The sequence below is a fragment of the Harpia harpyja genome, unplaced genomic scaffold (genome assembly GCF_026419915.1).
Source record: "Harpia harpyja isolate bHarHar1 unplaced genomic scaffold, bHarHar1 primary haplotype scaffold_47a, whole genome shotgun sequence".
In the NCBI taxonomy this organism is placed as follows: domain Eukaryota; kingdom Metazoa; phylum Chordata; class Aves; order Accipitriformes; family Accipitridae; genus Harpia; species Harpia harpyja.
In genome coordinates this window covers 851644-860000 of record NW_026293404.1, presented here as the reverse complement: position 1 = coordinate 860000, position 8357 = coordinate 851644, and the positions used below count along the sequence as shown (strand labels likewise).

General features: G+C 46.5%; 2 long non-coding RNA genes across 2 annotated transcripts in view; both read left to right on the top strand.

The window, feature by feature from the left end:
• LOC128138489 (uncharacterized) overlaps positions 1–135 on the top strand; it is a 1217-nt gene extending 1082 nt beyond the window's left edge. Inside the window, exon 3 of the long non-coding RNA XR_008234031.1 lies at positions 41–135. This is a non-coding gene — a long non-coding RNA (uncharacterized LOC128138489). The remainder of the gene's footprint in view (positions 1–40) is intronic.
• A 3430-nt stretch (positions 136–3565) lies between these two features.
• LOC128138496 (uncharacterized) lies at positions 3566–7782 on the top strand. Its single transcript, XR_008234037.1, has 3 exons — positions 3566–3617; positions 4287–4403; positions 7740–7782. It is a non-coding gene; the product is annotated as an uncharacterized LOC128138496 (long non-coding RNA).
• Positions 7783–8357: the final 575 nt, after the last annotated feature.

The window sequence follows — 8357 nt, the reverse complement described above, 5'->3', positions numbered from 1 at the left end:
CAAAGCAAACCCCGTCCCTCCCTTTCAATCTTTGCCCCAGGGAGACCCAGTGGAGTCGTAGCGTGCGCTGGAGAGTGTTCTTCAGGAAGGTGACAGCCGATTGCAGAGCAACGCTGAGACGCACCTGACAGCAAAGGTGCCCGGTGGCCATGGACGAGCCTAGGTGAGCTGGTTCTCTTGGAGGCCAAGCAAAGCAGCCTTCCTCTGCCCCTGGTTTTGTGAGATATGGAGCAGTGCGGAGATGTTTCTCAGGCATCCAGGCCTGAGGAGGGTTTCCTCCGTGAGAGATCCTGCTCCCAGGAAGCATCTCCCCCTAGAGCCGAGGCCGTATCTAGCCCCCCAGAGCTGGGTACGGCTGCCCTGAGGGGTCTCGCAGGGAGGATGGGGTCATCTGCCTGGTGGCTCTGACACAGAAATGATGAGCTGAAGCCCCGTGGCCATGGTTGGCTGGTTCAGCGTCTCCGAGTGCCTTTCTCCCATGGAGCGTTTAACCCAGGCACTTTTTCAGAGTGTGATGGATGATGTGAAGATGGATGTTGGTGATGTCCTGGTGGCTCTGTCCCACTGCCACTTCAAAGTTGTGATGTCTGAGATCTGGGGCCACCTGCAGGCTCTGCTGGAGATGTCCAGGGAGTTTGTGTTCCATTTTTTGATACCTTAGGGCTACAATGTGCTCGGGTTATGGTATGCTAGCGTTACAGTGTGCTAGGGCTATGGGGTGGCAGGATTACAGGATGCTAGAGTTTAGGCAAGTTAGGATTAAAGCATGTTACTGTTATGGACTTGATGTGGGTTTGTTGGCCCTGGGTTCTTGGAGTTGTTATTTTTGCCTTGTCTTGTGTTCTGGGTGGTCTTTTTTTTTTTTTAATTTTTTATCTTGTTTGTCTTTTCAGGGTTTGGATAGGGGCCTTTGGTTTATGTATGTTTCTTCTGGTTGTTTTTTTACTGTTCCGGTGGTTTGTGTTGCGTTTTCTGTCTCAAAACCACCATTTGTGGTCTAATATGTCTGACCAGGTCAGACAGTGTTACTTCTGATGCAGTCTGACTCATTTCCAGTGAGTCAGGAGGTTGGTAGGTAGGTAGGTAGGTATGGAGGACTTGGAGTCAATTGCGAACAACTACCAGATGACTAATGGGCACTTATCCCACTCATCCCTACACAATTCTGTATTGCTTCGGACTTTACTAGCCATAGTCATGGACTCTGGGCCTGTACTGTAGTGAAGTCAAAGCAGGTATTAAAAAAAAAAAAAAAGAGTGCTTTTCCAAAATGCTTACCAGATTGAAAACACCAGATGGCTGTGGGCAGGTGGGAATACACAGAAATGGGCCGTGTCACTCAGAATGAGGAACAGTGAAGTGGGTACAGCTGCAGCACAACAGTTTTCATGGCCTTGAGCAGCACAGCAAGGATTTTCAGGCAGCAAGGCCAGCTGCCAGGGGTGTGTGAACAGCTCCTTCTGAGCATGGAGATGGCCATGGGAGAAGACAGTGCTGTTCCTGTTGGTGTGTAGCAGGGGACAGTCAGTGGAAACTGCTCTCAGGGCCTGTAATTGGGAGGTGTCGTCTTGGTACTCGGTGGGAAAATGACATGAGGGAGGAGGCTAAGTTATGAAAGGCCATGTTAACTGTATGTGAGAAGTGACAGAAACAGCTTCAGGGTGTTAAGGAGGCTGTTAGTTGTGATTAAGGCAGTGAGTGAGATGATCCTTGTAGGAGCTTTCTGAGTGGGTCAGAACGGGGCAAGACTGCATGTAAGGACAGAAAAGTTGAGCCGATCAGAACTCAAGCAGGAGATTATTTGGGCAGTATCTGGCAAAGTCATCCTCTTGCACATGTTGTGCAGACTGCATAAGGCCTGACTGCTGGCGAGGAAAGGAGTGTGCTAGGAGTGTTGGAGTGCAAGGGGAGTGCAAACAAGGAATGGGGATGGAAGTGGTCACAGACTCATTTCTCAGTTTTCCATGGGCTGTCTCTGTACCCCATGTAACTCACCTTGCCTTCAGAAAGAAGTGCCACCCTTTTGGTGAAAAGAGGGGAAAAAAAAAAAAAGGTAATGTGTGGGAGAGCTAGAACTTGGAGTGAGATTACCATGTTTAGTCTTACTATTCTAGAGTTTTAAAAACATTTCCTTGAAACACTTTCCCAAAAGAACAAGGCATGACTTTCTGAAATAGCTGTTTTCCTAGGAGCTGCATCTGAGCTAAGCCAGATGAGAGAGTCTTGCCTGCTGTTAGTCACTGAGGCTGATGACAGGTCACCCAGCAGTTTTGGCAAGGACAGAACAAGATAGATACTTAATGCTTTTCTTTTCTGTGCTGATCGTCATTTCTGGAACGTGTGTTGCATAAGTTAGTCTTCAGGTTTTGCAGGTTGTAGGTTTGGCAGGATCTATTGTGTCATTAACACGATGGTAATAACAAAACCTGGTGGGATGGGGTTGAGAATCAGAAGGGTAAAAGTGAGAAAGAAACTTGTGCGTTGACATAAAACCAGTTTAATAATTGAAAAGAATTTTATTTTTTTAAATTGTAAGGAAAAGAAAGAAAACCCACAGAGAGAGGAAAATAAAATGCAAGAAAAACAAGCAATGCACTTGGAAACAATTGCTCAGCACCCACTGACCAATGCTCAGCCAGTCCCTGAGCAGTGGCCCCCCTGCCGCCCTCCCCCCCAGTTTTATTGCTGAGCATGACGTCATATGGTCTGGAATATCCCTTTGGTTAGTTGGGGTCAGCTGTCCCAACTTTGTCCCCTCCCAACTTTCTGTGCATCTCCAACCTACTCGCTGGTGGGGCGGTGTGAGGGGCAGAAAAGGCCTTGACGCTGTGTAAGCACTGCTCAGCAGTAACTAAAACATCAGTGTATTAGCAACACTGTTTTCAGCACAAATCCAAAACATGGCCCCATACAAACTACTGTGAAGAAATTTAACTATCCCAGCCAAAACTAGGACAGTAAGGCATTTTGGATTTCATATAATTTGCAAGAGTGCTTGAGCAGTTTAATGTTATGTTGAGGGACAGTAGCTATAATAGCAGAAGAAAGTGAAGACAAAGAAGATGAAGATGGCAAAGATACTCAAAAGCGTTATAGCCTTTGGCGGCAGAAACATGTTCATATAAACTGTTAAATGACAGTTTTCTTTCAATGTATTGTTCTTTTCAAAGATTTACAGATGACGTTTTGCTATTTTCATATCGGAATTTAGGGGTTTTAACCTAAAGTTCTCCACTGAAATGTAAAAGTGACCAATGTATCCTGGAAAGAAGTGTAATTGCATAGCCTGGATAGTTTTACTCTTGTAGTTTACAGTTCTACATAAAACGTAGGTGTGTGTTTTTTCACTTGTGCTGTGCAGTGATAAAAAAACCCCAGAGACAAACACAAAACCCTACCCCTGGAACTTCCTCTGAAATTAGAGGTGGGTGAGACATATCACATTTTCTGCTTCTTCCGCTATCCTGCTTTCTCTTAAACTTGTTTGTATCACTATGATAAATTCCTTGCTTACTCTAGAGCCAAGCCAATGTAAGATATTTTTCTGGGCCGGTCTTTTCTTGTCAGGTGGAGAGATCCATGGAGGTGCTCGGTCACAGAGGCAAAAGGACAAACAGGTGGGTGTGTGGTTAGTGATCGTTCTCCCTTATCAACAGTGCTGTCAGTCACGTCAGGGAATAATGCTTTGGAGGGGTTTCAGATTGGTGGTAATTACAGAATAATTATATGATTGTTCCCACAGTAGCCTGAGAGTATGAGAAGAACAAAGATTGGGGGGGGGGGGGAGAGGGTAATTTTAATTAGCTGCAAGATTTTTTACAAGGCAGCTTTTGTGGGTCAGTGACGACGATGATGGAGGTGGTGGCTGAGATTCTGTAATGGATATTCTTTTGTTGTGGAATTGAATCCCAAATCACCCTCTGACAGTCTTAGACTACTGAATCTGGGAGCATACAGACAGTTTCTTTTCTTAAAACTGAAGGTAGTTACAGGGAGACCCTGTTTGGAAGTCTTCGCAGTTTGGGGACAGAGGCCAGCTAGGGGCTGGGGCCTTGCGGGAGGGGGCTGTTTGTGCCCTGTGCCCTTGGCCTGGCGCTCACAGCTGGGAACGGACTTTCCAAAATACTGCTTGAAGGAGCCAGATGTGGGACTTGTGGCTGAGCTGGGGGACAGGGAGCACCCCTGGACCAGCCAGCCTCAGGACCTGCAGTAAATGTGACTTCAAATCAGCTCTCCCAGCAGGACACTGCCCAGGAGTCACTTTGATTGTTGCTGTTCTCCTTCAGGAAGCATGGCATGCACCAAGCACACCCAGAGCTGCGCCCGTGCCAGGAGAAGACTTCAAGCACAGGCGGGGCTGATGGCAACAGTTCCCACCAGCTGTCCAGCTCCAGAAGATGCAGGTAAGATGCCACAGAGGGGAGAGCAACCGGTTGTCACTTCTCCTCCAGGAACAGGATTTAACAGCAGAAGGGAGGCAGGACGAAAGGGCTTTGGAAGTCCAAAAGTGCATCAGGCAGCTGGAGCAGTCGTGTGACAGCAGAGGAAGAAGAGAAGGAGATGCAAGTGACCTGGCAATGCTTCCGAGGTAACATCTGCCACACAAACACAGAGAAAGATGGAGGCATTGGGAGGTCATGGAATGGGTGAGAAAGGTGCCTGGGCAAGAAGAGAGCACGGGGAGATGGGAGGCAGCGATGGAGATCCAGGGTATTGGAAGTGAGGACGCTTCTGCTGTGCAGAGGCCTTCTGTAAAAGCTCTGAGTTCATCTACTGGCTTTGGTTTTCCCAGGCTGTGCTTTGTTGAGCCTCAAATGGGGCTTCTGTTCTCATCCAGATTTTTGCTCTGAAACCATTCAAGTGCTGAGGACTGGGATTTTCCAACAGCATCATATTTCTCTTTGGGCTTTGTCCTGATCCAATGTCAGGGAAGGTTTCGATATGATCCCAAGAGCGAGATTAAGACAGAAACGAGGTCAAATGCTGTATAGTCCAAAGAGCTTTTATTATCAAAAGTGGAAAATGGTGGCGATAGGATAGAATGGAAGAAAAGGTAGAAATTAAGCAAGCAGTCGGGATAGGATTGCTAGGATAGTCACCACCACGGATCCAGCGGCATCCCGTTGGTCCTCAGGCAAGCAGTCGGTGGTGGGAGTTGCAAGGACGGTCACCACCACAGATCCAGCGGCGTCCCGTTGGTCCTCAATCTTCAGTTCTTTGGTGGTGAAAAAAGGCTGCCACAGCTTGTCTCTACGGGTTTTTATAGGGCATATTTCGATGATGTCATGCACTGCAGGTTTCATCTATCACATGACCTTCGCATGATGGACACCACATCAGCTCCAGCCCCCGTTTTCTCCCCTGGATGCCTCAATGGCCTGGTAATGGTCCTTATGGACAGAGGAGTGTCCTGCTTAAACAGGCCATCTTAGAGACAAAGGGCTGGAGATAAGCAGTTCACAGTTCCTTGAGATGACAGCCCAGTCCCTCACACCTAACAATCTTTGAGGCAAATGGTTCAAGATAACAATTCAGTCTCTCACAGGCTTCCTGGGGAGGGATTGCAGGCATGCAAGACCTGTTGGGGAGCTCAGTCTTCTTTTGGGATGCTCTCTGGGACAGGAGGACAATTGCTTTGAACTGCCTATATTTCTGGAAGGATTATCTACATTTACCTTCCATCTGAAATACTGCTTAGTGCAAGCTGTTGGTTTTTTCTTTTAAAAAGGGGGGGAGGTGTGTGTGAATAGCTGAGTGCTAGTATACAGTGAGTTACCTTCCCCTGCTTAGAGTAAATGGTTTTAGGATTAAAAATACCCATTTTGTGTTACAAAAATTGGTTCCCTTAAAGATTCAAGTGCTTGCTGATGGACTCCTGGCTGACAAAATCTCTTTTCAGCTTGCTTAAATATTAAACAGTCTTTAAAGTAGTGTTCGGATTATCTCGTGTGATTTCTTGCAATTAATCATGGTTGTCTAAAGCGTACTACTAAAGTGTACTAAAGTGTTTTGGTTGTTAAAAACTAGGATGAGAAGTTCATAGAAACATCTTCTGTGTCAGGTTTCAGCGAGTTCAAGCTATTGTTGTTTCCGGTTGAGAGTTTCTGATGTTATTTTCTCCTCTTTCGGAGGGAGATGAACATGCCCGTCTCACCCTCCAGGAGCGAGGATGCCATGTCCGGGTTCAAGCCCATGCCACCCTCAAAGCTTGTGTCCTCGAGTTGAGCGTGGAGGGGCATCACCCCGCGAAGGTTTGGTGTCTTGTAGCAGTCGGTGCTGTGAGGTCTGGTGGGGTGGAAGCAACTGTTGGGGGCTCCGTCATTTGCATAGCCCAGCCCGCCCCGCATGCTTCGGAATGTCGGGGTCCCTGTGGCAGTTTTTGAATGGTCCCTCCCAGTTGGGTCGATGGACCCAGCGCAGCCAGTAGATCCTGTTGGAGCTCCTCTGTGTGGCATAAATCCCTCGGCATTTGGGCTTGAGAAGAGGTAAAGTTGGAATCTGCAGATCTCCTGAGATGACCTTCAGGAGCTGTGGGCTGTGGGTGGGGACTGGCTCTCTGTCTCTGGTCCAGTGACTGGTGTCATTGCTCATAGTGAGACAAGGGGAGTCAAAAGAATCTCAGTAGATATAATAAAGGGGGATGAAAGATGATGTTTAGCGCTTACATTGTTGAAATTAGCTGAGGCAGAGACAGTCTTTGATAAGAAGAGCTGGCCCCAAGAACCAGCCAATGAGGCAGAGACAGTTCCTGATAAGAAGCAGGAGCAGGCCCCAAGAGCCAGCCAAGACTGGTCTTGCGGCTTGGGTGAATACCAAGAAACCACTGAGCCTGTGCAAGAAAAGAGGTTACTAGCAGTGACGAAGAGGAGTCGTCTATCTTCATCTCTGCGACCACCAGATGACCACCCTAAGGAGGCACTGCGCAAGCGCAGTTGAGAGGAGACTATGGAAATGACCTCTCGGAACTCATTTTAATATGAAGCGGGGACAGGCTATGCATATGTATAGGCGTATTGTGAATATGTAACACTTGACTGTATAAACTTGAAGCGAACTGCCGAGTCAGGCGCGCACGACTTTGGTGGGACTACGCCCTGCTGCCCAGCGCTGAATGAACATACCTACTTTACAATCTCACTGATGGTGGACTCTGTTTCCGCACGTCAATAGGAAGTGGAGGAGCTTTAACAGGTGAATCTGTCATTTCCACTCTTCTGGGGGTTACGGGAGCTGTTTTGGAGGTGAGGGAGATGTAAATTCCCGGTCTTGAGCCAACCTGGATGGAGCAGAGGTGGACTGTAATTTGTCTGACCTCAACTGTATATCTGTAATGCAGTTGTAATCGTCTCTGCCTGCACAACTGGCATGAGGTCCTGTTTTATTTTAAAGGAGATATAGTGAATAAAATCAGTGAATCTAATGCGCGGTCTTTCTGACCAAATATATAAGTATTTACTTTAGGATAAGATAAACAGTCCCTTGAACTCACTGGTTATACTGACTTAACTCTGTGTTGCCTAAAAATGGGACCAAGTTTGGCTCGGCCATGGGCGTCTACATTAGAGACATCCACGTTTAGTCAGATGAATCACACCCCAGCCTCCTGTGTTCCTCATCAGGTCTCTGACAACTCTGCTGTTAGTCCTTATTGAAGCCAAGTACAGTCTTATTTATTTATTTATTTATTTATTCATTCATTCATTCATTCATTCATTCATTTATTTATTTATTTAAAACAGAAAGGAAATTCAGTCTTAGACATTCAGTTGCAGAAGAAAGTTTGTGTTTGAAGATCACGCTTGGATCTTCGAGTAGGTCTGCTTAGATGCCTTTTCCTCTTCTGTTCATCCCTGATAAGCTTAGGCACTCTCTGTCCTGTTTCTAAGGTCCACTGCCCAAGGTGCCTAGCATTGCACAGGGAGATTCTGTATCTCATTTTGCACTGTGCATTTTGTTAGCCATCAGGAATGAAGTATTTTTAGGACATAAGCTAACTAAATTGCACTCAAGTGAAAAAAGTGCTCTATAACTTCTGAGAAATAATACTGGATTATAATCAGAATATAAATATTTGGAGCAAAAGATGCTTAAAAAGTTAGGTAAAAATTATGAGCATAGTGCAATTTTTTTAGTTTGGATCCACCCCCTTCTAAAAAATTATTGTCGATGTTGCTTAGTAGAGATGTAGGCAGTTAGTGGTTGGGCTGTGGCCTCTCCAGACATGCGTCTCGTTTTGTCCAGAAGACTCTCAGGCTGCAGCAAGCGCCTGGACGTCACAGCGAAAATCAAAGATCCAAAAAAGAAGCCTGCAAGTTACAAAGGAGGAATGGGCAAGTAAAAGGCGAAAGCCTGAATCC